This window comes from Passer domesticus, chromosome 1, assembly GCF_036417665.1.
Source record: "Passer domesticus isolate bPasDom1 chromosome 1, bPasDom1.hap1, whole genome shotgun sequence".
Classification (NCBI taxonomy): domain Eukaryota; kingdom Metazoa; phylum Chordata; class Aves; order Passeriformes; family Passeridae; genus Passer; species Passer domesticus.
In genome coordinates this window covers 7,300,571-7,310,166 of record NC_087474.1, presented here as the reverse complement: position 1 = coordinate 7,310,166, position 9,596 = coordinate 7,300,571, and the positions used below count along the sequence as shown (strand labels likewise).

General features: G+C 44.7%; 1 long non-coding RNA gene across 1 annotated transcript; it reads left to right on the top strand.

Moving 5' to 3' along the window:
• The first annotated feature begins 3,372 nt into the window (after positions 1–3,372).
• Positions 3,373–7,835, top strand: LOC135286928 (uncharacterized). Its single transcript, XR_010350905.1, has 3 exons — positions 3,373–3,427; positions 7,068–7,148; positions 7,647–7,835. It is a non-coding gene; the product is annotated as an uncharacterized LOC135286928 (long non-coding RNA).
• Positions 7,836–9,596: the final 1,761 nt, after the last annotated feature.

Genomic DNA, 9,596 nt, shown 5'->3' with positions numbered 1-9,596 from the left:
AGTAATACTAATCATTTCCCAAGTAGTCTTGGCTGAACACAAAGGCTTTTTAGACTTCTGTTTGATTTGTTTTTTTCAGAACTGTAGTGTTTTGAAGATAAATAAAAGCTGCTAATGAATATGTATATGTTTCCTGATGCAGAGTATCTCAGTGAATATTCTAGGACAGTTTTGTAGTGTGCAATGAACATGTTCCTTTGAAGTTTTTACAGATCTAAAAAGGAAGTCATTATGTTTGGGTCACACATTAATTTACTGATCTATTTAGACAAAGAAACTAAGCTTAGACAAAATATTTCAAGACAGGAACACTTTTCAACCTCAAACCACAAAATACCATGAAAATTCTTCTCAGTAGCTCCCAGACAATTAAAAATCGGCTTAACAATATGGAACAAGCTTTAGTTTTGCCTCTTAGGAAAAATCCATTTTCCACCATTTTCTCATTTCTTAAAACAAGAAAAGGGAATTAATTGAGAGTCACCAGAGGACTCAAGATGTCCATATGAAGGTTGTAGGGATGCTATACTGTGCATCACCTGCTGCACAGACTGGTGACTTTGTGTCCTGCTGTCCAGGGAGAACAGTGGCAGCTAGGTCTTGGGAGGAAAGTGTCCCTGCTCCACCTCCCTGGGCAATCCCAGGGACAAGAGCAGAGCTGGCTGCATGGCTCTTTGCTTGTTGACTGCTCACATGGTCTGATTTCAGAATGTCACCTGTGGGAGCATCCTTTGATTTGGCTTTGATGGGAAGTGAAGGTGGGTGAGATGGAGTCTTCATCTCCAGTATTTCCCAAGCAGGGGTGAAAAAAATGAAATTTCCATTTCCACTTTGTGTTTTCAACCTTCCGGTGTCAATCAAAAGACTGAATCAAGAGCATTGTCCTGTTGCATAAGGTACTGCAAAAGCTCCAGGCAGCCCAGCCACATTCAGCCTGCTGCATTTAAGGTTATTTTGGGAGCATCATTCACATTTGCCATGGGATGAGGGGACCATGCTTATTATGAGAGCATTTATAAGGATTATAAGAATTTATGAGAGAGTTGGGCAAAATTGAGATGAGCTCCCTTGATTAGAGCATGGTGCTAACAAGGTCACAAACTCCATCCCTGTATGGGCCAATCACTTAAGAGTAGGACTCAGTGATCCTTCTGGATCCTTTCCAGCTCAGACTGTTCTGTGATTCTGTGACTGCAGCAACCAATGCTGAAGCCAACACAAGCTGGCACCCAAACCTCCTCATAGCCCCCAAATCCTTGTTCTAGATCTCTCTAGAGAAGATACTGTGTGTGTGTGTGTGTGTGTGTGTGTGTGTGTGTGTGTGTGTGTGTGTGTAACACTCCTGTGACACAATCAGCTGGGAATTAGTGAAATCCTACTTTAACTGATGACTTAAAGCGGGATGCAAATTCCCTGAAGGGGAGGGGACAGATCCTGCAGCCATCCATGCTCACGTCCTGTAAGACAATTAGCATTACAATCAGCTTTGCTGCATCATCCAGAAATCCTGTACTAAGTCTCCAGTGAGGTCATTTTGCCCCAGATGCTTTGCCATGAGAGCTCCAATTCCAGCCTCACGTGGTAATACCTGGCCAGAGCTCCATGGCAGGCATGGCAGGGGGCTCAGCTGCCAAGGCTCCCTGGTTCTCCTGGCTGCCATTGTCACCTCCCAGGGCGGTGGCAGTAGCAGAGAGCCCTTGGAGCAGACCTGTGACATACCAGCAAAGTGCTGTGTCTCTTCAGCATAGCGCCAGATGGAAGGAAACACATTTATCCATCAGCCTTGGGCTCTGAATGAGCCCAGCCTGAACTCAACTTGGGCTGCCTGCTCCCAGATGGAGGTGGTGGGTTTGGGGAAGGTTTCAAATCCAGCTGATTAAGCTGACAGGTGTCAGCCTGCAGCTCCAGAGCAAAGGCTGCTCTTTGATGGGGCCTGCTGACCTTGTTAATCTGGGGAGATCTGTGGCCAAGTGCTCTCTGCAGGCAGAAGTTTGCAGGGGAAAATGCAGCATCTTTCACCCACTTGATGTTTTGGCTACGTCAGGCTTGGCAGCCATTTAAAAACCAGATTGATTTTATTGTTTTACTTGTTGACAAGTATTTTGTGTTTAGTTAGCCAGAAGCCAGGGACTGATGGCTGCATTCCTCTCTTTCCAGCAGGAGCTGTGCTGAAATGCATGTTTGCTGCCTGCATGGTACCAACGGTGCTGACTTTGCATTGTAGCTCCCAGAACCTGCTCACCTTTATATTTACACTGACTGTAGAAGTCAGCTCAAGAGCAAATATCTGTGATTTCACAAGCACCAGCTCATGGTGTATCCTTAAGCAGCACACGTGGTGTTGCATTGAACAGATTATTCCAGAAAGTGCTTTTGCACCATGCCAGGCATCCTAGAAAGAGAATAGGTCAACAATGCTACTTAGTGCCTAAATTTAGCAAAAGGGATCTTCTGCAGCAAGCTAAGGCAGCACTGCTATCAAAGTTTTCCGAGTTTGAAAGCCAGGTTTTGTTGGCCTAAACATCCTGCCTACAAGTTTGGTCTTGTTCCAGCAGTTATTCCAAGAGCTGACGTCCATGTGGAGTTTGTTGTGGTCCTGACTGTAAGAAGAGCTCTGTGACACACACTGGTGCAATTCTGTGGGTGCATTTGGGCTGGATGTGTCTGGGCGTGGAAGCTCTGGCTGACAGAGATCAAGAAGGACACCAGTGCCAGGTTTTGTCTCGTGCCTCCCAGGAGGCTGAACACAAGACAAGGGAGGCAAACAGCTTCATGATGTCTTTGCATTTCTGGGCTGTGGGACTGATCCAAGGGCTGGCACAGCTGCCACCCTCACCCCAAGCGTTGCTATAGCTCATGGATGCTGCCCACAGTGCCCATCAGCTGCTATGCAACCCAAAATAGGCTCACACAAAGCACTCCAGGGAGCTCCCTCTTCTTTCCCCTCCACGTCCCCTTCATCCGGCACTCTGAGGCAGAGAGGTTAAACTGAAATGAAGAGGTTACCTCATGAATGAATGGGATTAATTTCATTAATATTTAATACATTTTAAAAATAGACAATTTTCTCTTGCAGATTTGAAATGAAGCAGCATTTTGTTTCAGCTAATCATTTTTAGCATTTCTTTGCACTTCTTAAGATAAATTTAATACTCATTTTATCTCTTTTTGACTTGTGGGAAATAAAACGAGTGGCTGGGGATTTCTTTCTTTTCCTTTGTTTTTCTTCCTGTCACCCTGGAACTACTTAATACTTTCGTGGTTATTATGAATAGTGCAGGGGATAATAATACTAATAATAGTAACACCCACCAAAACTTAAAACTGTTACTGGATTGATGGCATTCCTTTTTCTTTTCCTTTTCTATTTTTCAGTGCTTCCAAACCTGGAAGATTTTGGAAAGCTAGGTCTTGGTCCTACAACCAGGTAAGTTTTGTACTAAGTCAGAACAAAAGTCCATCTGACACAAGATTTATCTCCAGGAAAGACCAGTAAGAGATATTTAAAGCCAAGACTGAAGAAAGAAGAACAATTATATGTACTCAAAGTGTTTTCCATACATTTGTGACTGAGAAACTAAAAATTATATCTTTGTGAGTAAAACTGTTTCACTCTTGCCATTGCTATCTTGCTCCTCAGTACAAGACCAAGATTCAAAGACAAGGTTGCAAAATTTAAGTCATGAATAACTACAAGTGACCTCTGAATTTGGAATTTGGAGGTTATCCCTGAAATTTCAGGTCTTACACAGTGAAGTTTTTGTAGGCACTCTTGGTTTCTAAATGCATTGTGGCTATTCAGCCCAGACTTGCATGAAGATGTTAAATACAACCATGGTGTGGGATGAAAATATTTATTAAATAGGCAATACTTGTCAAGGAGGTTGCTGGAATCCTTGAGTGATAAATTAATCTTATCAGAGACAATAGAAAATGGAGAGGATATATACTGAGAAAAATATGTTTAGAAATTTTCAGTTAAGCCTCTTAGGAAGTGTTGGAGAAGATCAAAGCTATTTGTTTGCTTGTCCCTTTTCTTTCCCCACGGTGCTGTATTTCTTCCTGAATAAAGTAATTTCTTTCTAAAAGGTTTTTATGGAGTTTTACCCTTTATAAAGGAGTGCTGTATATCAAGGTTTAGCTTAAACATCCCATCCCAACATTCCCTGCCTTTCACTGTGGAGAAGGTCATCCCTACTCACCTCACAGCAGTGTCTCATGAGCTTTGTTATCCTCTCTAAAAATTTACAGAAATAAGATATTGCATATTGTGGGGTTTCTGGATGAAGGAAGGAATGATGAATCTTACTCCATGTTCTTAGAAGGCTAATTTATTATTTTAAGATACTATATTATATTAAAGAATGCTATACTAAAACTATACTAAACTATACTAAAGAATACAGAAAGGATACTTACAGAAGGCTAAAATGATAATAATGAAAACTCATGACTCTCTCCAGAGTCCAACACAGCTTGACTGTAACTGGCTTATAAGTCAAAACAATTCACATGAAACCAATGAAACAACCACCTGTTGGATAAACAATCTCCAACCACATTCCAAGGCAGCAAAACACAGGAGAAGCAAAGGAGATAATATTGTTTTCCTTTTTCTCTGAGGCTTCTCAGCTTCCCAGGAGAAGAATCCTGGGCAAAGGGATTTTTGCAGAAAATATGACTGCCACAACAAGAAACCATTACCATTCCACTGATCAACTCAGACAGCCTTACCAGGGTGCTGATGGGACAACAAGGTCCTCCCAGACTTGAGCCTGTTATATTGTGATCATGAAGATGCCCTGCTCATGAAGGCAGATTCTCACTCTCCTTTGCGTGTTCAGTTTCTGACAGATTTTCTCCCTTGTTGAACAAGACATCCTGCATCACACAAAAGAGGTGTTTTTAGTGCAAATTAAGCAGGATTTGCTGCCTTGCTTCATTCCCTGTCATGAAGGCAAGCACAGGATGGCTCCTGAGTGTCACCCTTCCAAACACATTTGCCACAGCTTTAAACTCACTTCTGAGACAGAAGGGCTGGAGAGCCTGGAGTGTTACTTCTCCTCATACCTCAGGTGTATTGCTTTGGTTTTGCCACCCTCACCAGGACTTCCATAGAGGTTTTGCTGTTGACTCTGTGATGCCATGTGATGCTTTCACCCCTTGATTTGGAGTGGAACATCATGGCTGGGATACTTTAGAGAAAGAGGTTGTCATGGAGAAGATGGGGAGGAAGAATGGCGATACAAGGGAGTTTTCCAAGGATATCTGGTCAGCTTTAAGGAGAACAAAGCTGCTTTAATACTTGGGTTTGTTGCTGACTTTTAGGCTTGGAAAAATGCCCATTTGGCTGCTGAGGCAGCAGCCTGAATTGTTGTGCAACTTGGCTGTGAAGGGAATGCAAAGGGATTTCTTCCCCTTCAGGTTCACGCATCGCTAACCATGCCAGGCGTGTTGCTCCGTACTGTACACCCTGAATGAATAAACTGTTCCTAATAAAGAACTGATGTTGCTAATATCTTCGTGTAATTTAAACCAAGGCTTTTTGAATTTAGCTCATTTGGGGAAGAAAAAAAACCACTGATGTTGCAAATGCTTATGCATCTGATTAACTTCGCTGCTTAGCTTAATTTGCAGGATCAGGGCCTTAGCTATCAAGAGGCTACGTGGCATTACAGCCCTTCTATACATCTTCATTAGAGCCTCTTTCTTATGAATTTGCTTTCATGCGTATTTTTACAACCTCTGTTATAAACTGGATTGTATCTGCCAGCAGCAGTGTTTAACTATGTCAGCTCCTCAGTGCCTGGGCTAATCCCTTGTCCTCCTTGACAGGAGTTGGGGGAGAGAGCTGTTTCCTAAGGATCAATGTGTAAAAGTTGTCATGTTGCTGGTCATTTGCCTAAAAAATTGAGGAGTTTGTGAGTTTTTTATTAGGGACAGCATTTTTGCCGCTTTAGAGTTCTTTGTTTAGGTTTTGCTTTAAAATTTTGTAAGAGCAAAATTGTTATTTTTCTCCAAAAGTACTCATTTTCAGGACTGAAAATGATGGGGGATTTTTTCCTGTTTTCTGTTGCTTCTGCTCCTCTCCTTTCTACCCTGGACTGTCTGCAGCTTTTGTTCTTCCTTTTCTGTTTTTTGGGGGGTTTTTTTCTCTACTTTAATTCCATCTTCTTTTCCATTTCCAATATTTTTTTTGAATGACACGCTGGAAAAATAGTTCCTCACAGCTTCCTCCAGCTGCTGTGGCTGCTGCACCTCGTGCTATCAGATTTTAGGTCTGGCAGCCCTAGTGGGTGTCCATCTGGGGAATTATACAGGTGCAGAAAGGAGCAAGTGTTTCTCTTCTCAAAGGTCTGTGTTGTTTCTGTCCTTCCTGGTGTCTAAGGACAGGCTCCCTAGACCAGCAGATCCCTCCAAGGTGCCGTGACTCTGGCCTGCCCACCCCCAAGGCACTGTGGGAAAAGCTTGTCAGAGGCTGAGATGTGAATGCAGATATTAAAACACAAAGACTTCATTTGTTTTAAGGGTTATGCCTAATCCTTTCCCTCCCAGGGCTCTCCTTTTTGGAGTCCAAATACTTGTTACAGGACTCAGCTTCTAGAAGCAGATGTAGCACTGGCAGATTCCCAGTTGTAAGAGACCTGGAGGAAAATTTTGACTGTGTGGGTCCCCACATCAATGCTGGTGAGCTTGGTCCATGGCTGAGGCATCCCCAGGCCAGGGGACCCTGCCAGCTGTCCCCTTGCCATGCCATCAGTATGTGGGCACTCAGAATGAATGTGTGCAGGCAGACCCTGCTGAGGGCTCAGGGCAGGCAGAGCTCTTCTGGAAGCTGCTTTAAGTACAGAGATTCACATGCCTCAAAGATGTATGCCCACAACTTGTGTGTTTTTTTGAAAAGAGTTTTAAGAGTTCTTAGGGCTGTTTCACAGGTATGTGTGAACTTAAATTATAGCAGAAGAAAATTAATGGAGGAAGTAGAGAAGAGATCTTCAAATTAAGTTATCCAATTCTCTTGTCAGAGTATTCTATTTAAGTGGTTTCTTTTTTTTTTTTTTATTTAGTTGCATCACTTGGTAAATTAATTCCTGATTCTGCTGGATGAGATGGGAGGAAGGAGCCTTAACTACACACAGACTTCAAAGGTGAAATCTCTGCATGGATGAACTGGGCATCAGTCAAAAGCTGCATTTGTCTGGAAAAATCTAGGTTGAGAAGTGCTGGTCCTTTGGTGCCTCCGTGGCACCTCAGGCTCTCCCCACATCTCTCATTATTCCTGGGGTTCACTCCTGATCCCCAGTGAGGCACTGGGACTGATCTGAAGCAGGGACCACCTCAGCTGACCAGAGCCTGCTCAGAGCAGGTGTGAGCAGCAAGAGCCCTCGAGGCTTTGCCAAGGTGGAAGCTTTGGTTGAGCTCTGTGTTCACTGAGTCCTGGTTGGCTTTTGTAAGAAGTGACAGATGAAAACATCTGTTGGCACCCCAAAATGCTGCCTCCCAAGAAAGCATCTAGCTCTGAGCTTTGAAAGCAAGTTTGCAGTAGAGCTGAGCACCTCTGGCTGCTGGGAGAGGGGCTGGGCATGAAGGGAGGAAGATGTTTCTAATACTGGTGTAATAAATTATATTTTTTTATTTATTTTCAGAAGGCCTTTCTGGCATGCCCACCCCAGAAATGCATCCTCATAGGCAGATGCTTTGCTTCTTTTGCTGCTGAATTGTGTCTTCCCAGAGGACAGCAGAGCTGCTTGCACTGGGCAATGCCACTGGCTGCCGTCACTCTTGGGATGGGAGAAGTGCAGTGAGAGCAGGACAAACATTTGCTTTCCAGTGAAAATAAGTACAATGTCAGTTTCTATTCTGCTCGGGTGAAATACCTGCTCCAAAGGGATCACAAGTGAGAGTGATCTGAGTGGACTGGCTCTTTCTGTAAAACTTTCCTTCCCAACCAACATCTCCTTTCCGTAAGTCTTCCAATTTTGAATTAAACTTCCTGTTACAGTCTCCTGTCTGTAAAGTCTCTCTTTAAAACTTCCAACCCACAGACTCAGAAATGGACCCAGTTACACTGGAAAAGTGTCAGCTCAATATTAAAAGGTGTGATAATCACCCCGGGAAAACAGGAGCATTATTGGTGCTGAAGTCAATGGCTGCTTATGGCCATTGGGGGACCTGGTACTCACTCTGTGTTTGCTTTTTCCCTGCAGGACTCGGTGGGTCAGTCAGCAGAGCAGGTTTCCTTTGCAGTCTGGGGCACTGGGGACACCGTGTTCACTGAAGCTCACACCAAGCCTCCACTGAGATCTCAGGCATCTCCACAGAGGCAGAGTTGAGGCTTTGCATTTTTTCTGTGGCTGAGGTTCACAGTTGCCAGACGGTGATTTGGGGCAAGCACCATCCACAGCCAGCCAACAGGAGGCTCAAATCTACATGGAGCCTCACAACCTCCTCCTTGAACTCCTCTGCTGGAGTTTTTGCTCAGTGTCCTGCGAGTCAGAGGTGTTTTGGGGACCTGCCCTCACTGGTGCAGGCTAGCTCTGTTCATTCAGCTCATCTGCACACCGTGAGCCAAGGTTCTGGGGAAGGCCCGTGCAGCAGCACCCTTCTTCCCAGGCGTGCTCGTCGTGGTGGTGATTCCACCTGGCTCCAGCTAGGAAGGCTTTGGCATGTATTGACAGTCATGCACACAGGGGGAAAAACTCCCCATCTGTGGTCACGGAGCGGAGAGACGAGTGGCTGCCTTTCTTAACAGATGGCACAACAAACTACACGGAGCTCGCGTCCCCCTGAGACACATAACTTGACATCAGATAGTTTCAAGAACATATTGAAATAAGTCCTCCCTGATGATCGCCGTGACTTCAGACGCAGCCGTATCTCCCTCCCCGAATCCCCTGACAAAGCTGTGGGTGATGGAGGCACAGCAGTTTTGAGGGGTCCCACCCTGCTGCCTGTGCCTGCAGCAGGATTTGGGGCGGCGGGCTGAGCACTGACTGAGACAGCCCCCAGATGCCGGGGGCTGGAGCAGCGGGGAGCTAAGACGTTGGCACTTCTCCGTAGGTAGTAAGTTTTTTCAAGCTGAATAAGCTCTTTGTTCTGAGAAATTCTAACTTTAAACATCTGTGGTAGGAGTTTTAGCGTTTTACTTTAGGGATAATAGACTTGGGCTTGTCTAAATGGAAGGGGAGCAGAAGCACTTTGAGGAAAAAGCACGTTCCGAAGTTGCTTTTGCTGTTGGGAAGTTCTGTGCAGTGGAATGCTGCCCTAAAACTGTAGAGTGGTCATGTCATGTCACTCTGGACATGTGAAGCAATATGAGCAAATTTGAACATTTGGGAGCTCAAAAATCATAGCGGTCAGCAGCCCAGATTGAACCATCAGCACCAGAGATGCCTGGAGTGCCTGTAAGGGATGGAGCAGGACTCCTATTCCATGTCTGTCCAGGGCTTGGGGTGCTGTGCCAGTACAGCTGAGTCCTCAGTGTTGGTGGTGAATGAGAAAGAGGAAGAAGCAACCCACCCGACATGCAAATAGCATCAGCATCAGATGGGGCTGGAGCTCATAGAGAAACAAACATTAAATTAATTTAGTTCACA